The sequence below is a fragment of the Lemur catta genome, chromosome X (genome assembly GCF_020740605.2).
Source record: "Lemur catta isolate mLemCat1 chromosome X, mLemCat1.pri, whole genome shotgun sequence".
Classification (NCBI taxonomy): Eukaryota; Metazoa; Chordata; class Mammalia; order Primates; family Lemuridae; genus Lemur; species Lemur catta.
Genome location: NC_059155.1, coordinates 13,355,388 through 13,363,991, shown reverse-complemented (window position 1 = coordinate 13,363,991; position 8,604 = coordinate 13,355,388). Strand labels below are relative to the sequence as shown.

At 42.2% G+C, this 8,604-nt stretch overlaps 1 pseudogene; it reads left to right on the top strand.

The window, feature by feature from the left end:
* Nucleotides 1–6,209: 6,209 nt before the first annotated feature.
* On the top strand, nucleotides 6,210–7,522 carry LOC123628080 (annotated as a pseudogene).
* The last annotated feature ends 1,082 nt before the right edge of the window (nucleotides 7,523–8,604 follow it).

Genomic DNA, 8,604 nt, shown 5'->3' with positions numbered 1-8,604 from the left:
ATATACAGTAGAGCTGGGCACAACCCAGATACAAGGAATTCTACAGAGCCTAGAAATGTGCTCACTCCCATAGACTTATCTCCAAGTTGCCCAAGTTAGAAAGTTTAGGTGGAGTAGCTAACAGATATATAGTCTTAGATAAGCTTCAGCAATTATTCCCTGTTGAATTAGCAGAGCAGCTGAGTCTTACAACTACTGTTTACCAGTAAAAAAAAAAAAAAGGAATGCAAATAAGTACTTAAAGGGCTTCAGAGAGGTCTGCCTTTAGAGTGTCCAACCATCCCAGTTTGCCGGTGTCTGTCTTAGTTTTGGCACTGAAAATCATGCATCCTGGAAAACTGCTTGGTACAGTTGGTCACTCCAGCTCCCTTAGTGTCTTCAGAGGATTGATCCTGAGCAAAAGAGCCACCACCATGCCAGCTGCCTTGAAGTAATTGTTAATAATAATCTAAGCTGTGTTTGATTGCTAAACACTTTTTACATACCACCCTCAAAGCAATCCTGTGAGGTAGACTTTATTATTACCCCCACTTTACAGATGAGGAGACTGAGGCACACAGAAGCAAAGGACTTGCCTGAGATGACTTAGCTAGTAAGTGTCAGAGGCAGGATTTGAACGCAGACCAGTGTAGCACTAAAGCCTGCATCCTTAAGCAGCATGCCATGCTTCCACTCCTCAGAGTGCTCAGTCATAGCAGCTTATGGGCTGTTGGACTACACCCCTGGTCCCAAGTCATTCAACAAGGGGAATCTGGAGTTGTCGAAGATCTTGATATTTCCTCAGGTCATGTTGGCAACAAACTTCCAGATCTTAAAAGGTGAGACAAGTGTTTCTCAAAATGTGGTTTTCCATCTATTTGATTCTGAATAATCTGGGGTGCCTACTCTAAAAAAAAACATGGAAACTTAAGCCCAAACTCAGACCTGCTAACTCAGAATGTCTGGGGAGCTACATTTTTAACAGGTGCCCAAATTGATCCAGGTGCAGAGTAGTTTGAGAACTGCTGGGCTACACGGTTCTAAAGAGATCAGTCAAGATCCAAGAAATTCACTTCATTCACCTTCTCTATTCTTGCTCTTATTCCTTCTCTCTCCCCACCAAATGTGGACACACCCCAAGTTTTATTATTTTGTCTTCTATATGACCTTCTCTCTGTCTCTTTTCTTCCTCAGGGGCCATTATCATGTCTTCCTAGTGAATTATATGAGGAGCTGGAAGACCTAGGTCCTACTTTCCATTCCACCATTAATTTTATGACATTGGGCAGATCAGTTCCCCTCCCCATGGTCATGCTTGAAGGTGCAGGCCCGGGGAGGTGGGGGGGGAGGGGATGGAGGTATGACTACATGATGAGTGCCGGGCGCACTGTCTGGAGAATGAGAACAGACGCGCTTGGGACTCTGACTCGGGGGGATGGGTGGGACATGGAAAATGTATATAACCTAAACTTATGTACCCCCATGATGAGCTGAAATAAAAAGGAAAAAAAAAAAAGTTCCCCTCCCCTCTGAACCTCAGCTTTCTCACCTGCAAAGTGGCACATAACACCTGATTCTCATGTAAAGGCCCTTCCCAATTTAAAGTTTGTGGTCTACATATTTATTCTCAAATTATGATATGAGGTCCAGCAGTAATAATCAGCCAGGGTGTTTATTAGAAAAGCACATCCATTGATGGATGAATGGATAAATAAAATGTGGTATATACATATACTGGAACCTTATGCAGGCTTTAAAAAGAAGGAAGAAACTCAAGGACATTGTGCTAAGTGAAATAAGCTAGTCACAAAAGGGCAAATACTATATGATTCCACTCATATGAAGTATCTAAAATAGTTAATCATAGGAACAAAAAGTAGAAAAGTCATTGACAAGGGCTGGGGGAGGGAGGAGGAATGGGTATAGTTTCAGTTTTGCAAGATGAAAAAGCTCTAGAGATCTGTTTCACAATAATGTGAATATACTTAACACTACTGAACTGTACATAGAAAAGTCGTTAAGATGGTCAATTTAATGTTATATATATTTTACCACAATAAAAAAGTACAGTTTCGAGCCCCACCTCAGAGAGAGCTATTGAATTAGAATTTTAAGGGTTGGGGCTATTATTGTGCTTTTTCTTCCCTCCCTCCCTCCCTTCCTTCCTTCTTTCCTTCCTTCCTTTCTTGAGTGAGAGGGTCTTACTTTGTCACCCAAGCTAGAGTGCAGTGGTATGATCATAGCTTGCTGTAACCTTGAACTCCTAAGCTCAAGCAATACACCTGCCTTACCCTCCCAAGTAGCTAGGACTACAAGCGTGAACCAACACACCCAGAAAATTAAAAAAAAATTTTGAGCCAGGATCTCAGGATCTCACTATGTTGCCCAGGCTAGTCTGGGCTCAAGCAATCCTCCTGCCTCAGCCTCCCAAAGTGCTGGTGTTACAGGCATGAGCCACCACAGCCAGCCAAATGTGCATTTTTAACAAGTTCCTCTCGTGATTTTTATCTTCTCTAAACTTTGAGAATCACTGACAAAAATGTCTAATAAATTATCCCTTCATTGCAGCAAACTTGATATCATGATCTCCTTTTCCCCAAGAATATTTCTGTGCATTTTCACTTGCTGCTAGCTAGCATACTTAGAGAATGTAAATTCATTTTATTAGCAAAGCAGAAAAGAATCCAAAAGGTAAATGTGCTGCAAAAATGTTTATCCAGTCCATTTCCAAGCCAAACAGAGATGACTTTGTATCCAGCACAGTTTTAGATTACCCATGACTCTGATCTTCTCCATTAGAGTGAGTAATTGAAAGCTGGCTATGTGTATGCTTACAGAAATTATTTTAAATCATTCACATTAGATAAATCTCAGCCTTTGGTGCTGTCTGTAAGAAATGGTGGTTAGAATATTAATGAGCACTTTTACTAGAGTGAGAATTTATAACTTCTAAATAACCATGAAGGCTCCTGTTTTCATTGTCACAAATTAGGGAGCTGATGAGAAAGAGCTTGCATTATTCAAGGTCAGTGTCAGACAAAGGATAAGAACATTAGCTCACATTTCCTGGGCACTTACCATGTGTGTCTTAGTCCATTTTTCTGCCGCTATAACAGAATACCACAAACTGAGTAATTTATAAAGAACAGAAGTTTATTCAGCTCATGATTCTGGAGGCTGGGAAGTCCAAGAGCATGGTGCCAGGATCTGGCGAGGGTTATCCCATGGTGGAAGGCATCACATGGTGAGTGAATGTGTGATACAGAGAAAAAATGGGGGCCAAACTTATACTTTTATCAGAAGCCCACCCCCATGGTAACTAACCCACTCTCACAATAACAGCATTAATCCATTCATGAAGGCAGAGCCCTCATGACCCAATCACCTCTTAAATCTCCCACCTCCAAACTTTGTTATTAATACATTGGCAATTACATTTCAGCATGTATTTAAACCGTGCTGAAGAATGGGGACATTCAAACCATAGTAATGTGCCAGGCATAGGGCTCAATTCTTTCTGTAGAGAATCTCATTCAACCCTTACCCTAGGCCTATAGATAGGTATTATTATTATCTCCTTCTTTTCAGAAAGAAATGGAGGTTCTGTGAGCCTCAGCAACTTGCTGAAGACCACATAACATGTGAGACACAGAACTGATGTTGAAACCCAGGGCTCTCTGGCTCTAGAGCCAATACTCTTAACCATGACACTGTGGCCCTGCTTACTCACAATCTTCCTCTTCCCATACTTTCTACCTACTAGTAGCTTCTGCCCCTAGACAAATGCTGGCAGAGGAGAGGCATTGGATAAAGAGATTTAGTTAGCTACTTAGAGGCTAACTTTTACTTTGTCTCTAGTACCTGGGCCTTGTTCCTAAGACAAGAACACATTGGGGCCCAGACCTGATCTGTCCCTGTCTTGCCACCTAGTTTCCTGACTTGACAGCCTGCCCCATTCTTCAACTCCTAAGGCTAGAAGCCTGTCTTTCTCTTCCCTGTCCTTCCCTGACTCTTCAATTTCCGTCCTTTCTTGGATGTCACTGCTCATTTGCTTGGACTTTCCTATATTCCTTGCTGCTGCTCTCTCATGAGACGGATTGCTTGTTACTCTACTGGACCTCTCTGCTGCTGGTGACCTACCAGGACCATAGCTGGTATGTCTCTTTACTTTCTGCACACCATGGTGTTTCCTCTGGCCTAGACTTCTCATCACTTCTACCCCACTGTTGCCATCCCATTACAGAATGCAGGCTTAGATTTAGGCTCTGGCCTGTCATTTTCTAAATTCATACCATATTATTGCAATTAACACTTTTGTGTCCAAATGTTCTTGTGATAGGCTATAGGCAAAGTCTCCATCATTTTTATGTAATTTTTATGACACTAAAAAGCGTTCCTTTATGAAAGCTCCTGATCCAAAAGATCCTGTGATATACATAGATATGTAATGTCAAATCTGGAATGGACCTTAGTCACAGTCTTTTATTTTATAAATGGGAAAACTAAGGTACAGAATGGACAAGTGAGTTGCTCAAGGATAAATGGTGATTAATAGCAGAACTGGGATTAGAACCTAAAGTTTCCTCTCCCAACACAATGTTAAATATTTAGACCACACTGGTGGTCATGGTACCTGGAACTGGAGAGCAAATGTCAGATGATGCTTCTGTCTGAAAGAAAGTTCCATGGTCCATAATGAAAGGGCTATCTAAAATAGGGTGTCATCATCAAAAAGCCCAGAAGAGAATACCATAAGTCAAGGTAGTATCTGAAGGAATTTTAGAGATAGGGACTGTAAAATCCAGAAGGGGGTGAAGATATTGCATTTTGGTTCCTCTGGGAATCAGATGCAAGAGAGAGTTAGGAACAAAATAGATTTCAATGGAGATAGGACCAGTAAAATATAAAAGGGGATAGGAAGCAGAAGTAGGCAGAGAAAGACTTCATACCACCTGTAGGTATGACTCTGTGAAAAAGGAGGGAGATGGAAGAAGGATCAGGTAAGAAGAGCCTTAGACTGTGATGTAGCTCTGAGAAATCTCAGCCAGCTTAACAAGGGGTTCCAATACAAAGGTTGTCCACAGAGGCATCCTGCACTGACCAGAAATGGTGAGCCCCATTCACCCCCACCATGTATAGTCATTGCCTAGGGACTGCCCAGGAAGCATGTGGCCTCAGCTGAACAGGTGATGCAGATTCTAAAGATGCTACTGCTGGAGGCAGTCAGCTAATTGAATTCCTTGTGACAGGTGTTTTATTAAAGGGATATCTAAGCAGTGTACCCCCATGGCTGCCACAAATGAGTTGCTAGAATGTGTTTAAAGCAGCTCCAACCCTTTAATGAGCTGAAAGGAAACAGCACCATTTCTCACTGAGCTACCATCTCTAGTGCTCAGGTCACCCTTTCCAGAGCAGGTAAAGTTTGGGTTTTCAGAGATTTGCTTAGGAGAAGGCCATGGAAGAGAAAGATAACAGAGGTTGGTATGGATAAAGGGCAAAAACATAGAATGAAGTGGGCCATTTACCCAACAGTGTCCGTCTTTATTAGGATGGTGCTGTGGCTGGGAGATGGAAAGCTATTTTGAGATGAATATTCTGAGCATATTATTGTAGGCTACTATATCTATGCTAAATCATGGGACTAGAACAAAAAATGAGCATGATGATGAGGTACATGGGAATATTACCTTCATGAATGCAGAGGATATCAGGACTTTAGGATATCTTGTCCCGGCCTTAGCCTAGGCACAAGTGTTTCAGACGATTGCAGGTGTGAGCGAATGTGGTCCTGCCAGATGTTCCTGCATAGTGTATTTGGAGCCAATGATTCACTATAATAGAGCAGACCCCCTTCATATTCCTTGCCCTTAAGACCTGTCCTAGACAGCTCAGGATATCAGTCTACTGGTAGTAGTCATGAGCATCTGTCTACATTAGCATCTGATGCCTGTGCCAGATCACCTTGGCCGGTTTATCTGGAGCTGGATGAATACATTCATTTAACAAACATGTACTGAGGGCCTATTCTGTAGCAGATACTGTTCTCTAAGCACTGAAAGACATACCAATGAACATGACAGACAGGAATCTCCTCTCAGAGCTTAGTTTTGAGATGGTAGAGACAGAAAATGAACAATCAAACTGACAAATAGAAAGTAGCCTTGGATACCTGGCAGCAGGATGCTGGGTGGCGTCAGGTGAAGATGGTGGCCACTGGGCCTCAGGTAACCATGGAGGAAGAGCTTCATAGCACGATTCTATGTAATGCGTACAAAAAGGAGCTTTTTACCACCAAAAAAGGCTATAAATCCATGCAGAAAAAAACTTCAGAGTAATTAGAAGATTCAGAGCTTAAAAGATGAAATCACATCTGAGAAGCTAATTGGAGTGAAACTGTGGATTACAACTGGGCCAAGGGAAAAATTTACTACAGCTGAGTTTGAAGTCCTGAAGAAGTACCTTGACAGCGGTGGTGATATCCCTGTGATGCTAAGAGAAGGTGGAGAATACAGATCTGATACCAATATCAACTATTTACTAGAAGAATACGCAATCATGGTTAATAATGATGCTGTTGTTAGAAATGTGTATTACAAGTATTTCCATCCTAAAGAAATTCTAGTTTCCAATGGAGTCTTGAACAGGGAAATTAGCCGAGCTGCAGGAAAGGCCATGCCTGGAATCATTGATGAGGAAAGCAGAGGCAACAATGCCCAGGCTCTCACCTTTGTCTATCCTTTTGGTAACACATTGAGTGTCATGAAACCAGCAGTGGCTATTCTGTCTACAGGCTCTGTCTGCTTCCTACTTAACAGAACCATTCTGGCTTTCTGTCACTCAAAGAGCCAAAGTGGGAAGCTGGCAGTGCTTGGCTCATGGCACACGTTCACTGACCAATATTTGGATAAAGAAGAAAACAGCAAAATCATGGATGTTGTTTTCCAGTGGTTCATGACAGAAGATATCCAACTAAACCAGAATGATGCTGAGGATCCTGAGATTTCGGACTACACGATGCTGCTCGACACAGCCACCCTGTCAGAGCACCTTCAAGTGTGTCTCCAGGAGGGCAAGGAGAACTCAAGGGACTTTACCACCCTCTTTGACCTGTCCATTTACCAGCTGGATATCACCTCCCTCCTCAAGATCATCAAGGCTCACAAGCAGCTAAACGTGAAACATGAACTACTCCAGCTCATCCAACCTCAGTTTGAGACACCACTGCCAGCCTTTCAACCTGCAGTTTTCCCACTTAGTTCCAGGGAATTACCACCTCCTCCTCTGGAGCTATTGACTCAGATGACACATTCTCTTCTGAGAAGGTACAGCTTGCTCAGATTACCAATAAGTGTACTGAAGAAGATCTGGAATTCTATATCAGGAAGTGTGGTGACATTCTTGGAGTAACCAGTAAACTACAAAGGACCAAGAAGATCCCAAACATATCCTTGAGCACATCTTCTTCCAAGAGGCGGAGTTTAAGAAATTGAACCAGGAACGTGACATTGATACAAGTGAAACAGCATTCCAGAACAATTTCTGAGGACTGTGCCTCTTGAAGCATTTTCTGCCTCCTGACTCTTCTGTCTTTGTAATCTATTTTTGAATTGTTCCTCAACTCCTTATCAAAATTGTCTACACACTCTTTCCTCTATGAGCTGTGGAAGGTCCGTGCATTTTCTATAGTACCTAGATAGGTATAAGATTGCTAATTTATAAAATCCTTATGTAGGATACACTCCATTTTTAATTAAATCTATGTTGAATCTGTACTCCAAAAAAACTGACAAATAAGTCATTTCATAATCTGTTAAGCACCACAAAGAAAATAAAACAGGAAAAGGTGATAGTGATTGAGTGGAGTGGGTGTGGTGGTATAATAGAAGGCTACTGAGATGGCATTTAAACAGAGATCGAAAGGTAAACATTCAAAGATCTCAAGGAAGAGCATTCCAGGCAAAGAGAACATCAAATGAAATATCCCTATGGCCAGAACAAGTTTGTCTTGCAACAAGAACAACAAAAAAGGCTTGGGAGACTTCTTATCTGGACAAGGTCAAGGAAATCCATTTTTCCCTGCTCAAGACAACAATAAACCCTGAAAATGGCACAAGAGACAACCAAGAGGAATTCTGAATGGTGGTAAGAAGTCAAACTTTTTTGTGACCCTTGGAGAAGTATAATAGCACAACAGCAGGGCATCTTGCATCTCTTCACCCAACAGAGAAAGGCCATCCAGACATGCCATTTTCTGACTTCTGTCTGAGCATCAGAAGGCAGCCTAGTTAAGCCTATTTCTTCCTTATATAGAATGGGAGTCCCTCTGATGGTAGTAGGTGAGCCAGATACCAGTAGTAAGTGAAATCGATCAGGAGCCCTGAGAAAAATCAGTTGGGGAAGCATTCTCCTTCCCTGCTGGGTGGGCCTAAGACTCCTCTTTTGCTGAGAGATGCTGAATCAGGCAGGTAGAACAGACAAAAGAAATGTAGCCACAGTAAGTGGCTTGTTCCAGGAAGCCTCTCTGTCACTATGGGCCTGAGACTCTCCTGCCCCTCCCAGAGATACTAAGTAGCTATAGACACTGGTAGAGGTACCTCCTACCATATCTCCTATCCCACCAAAAGG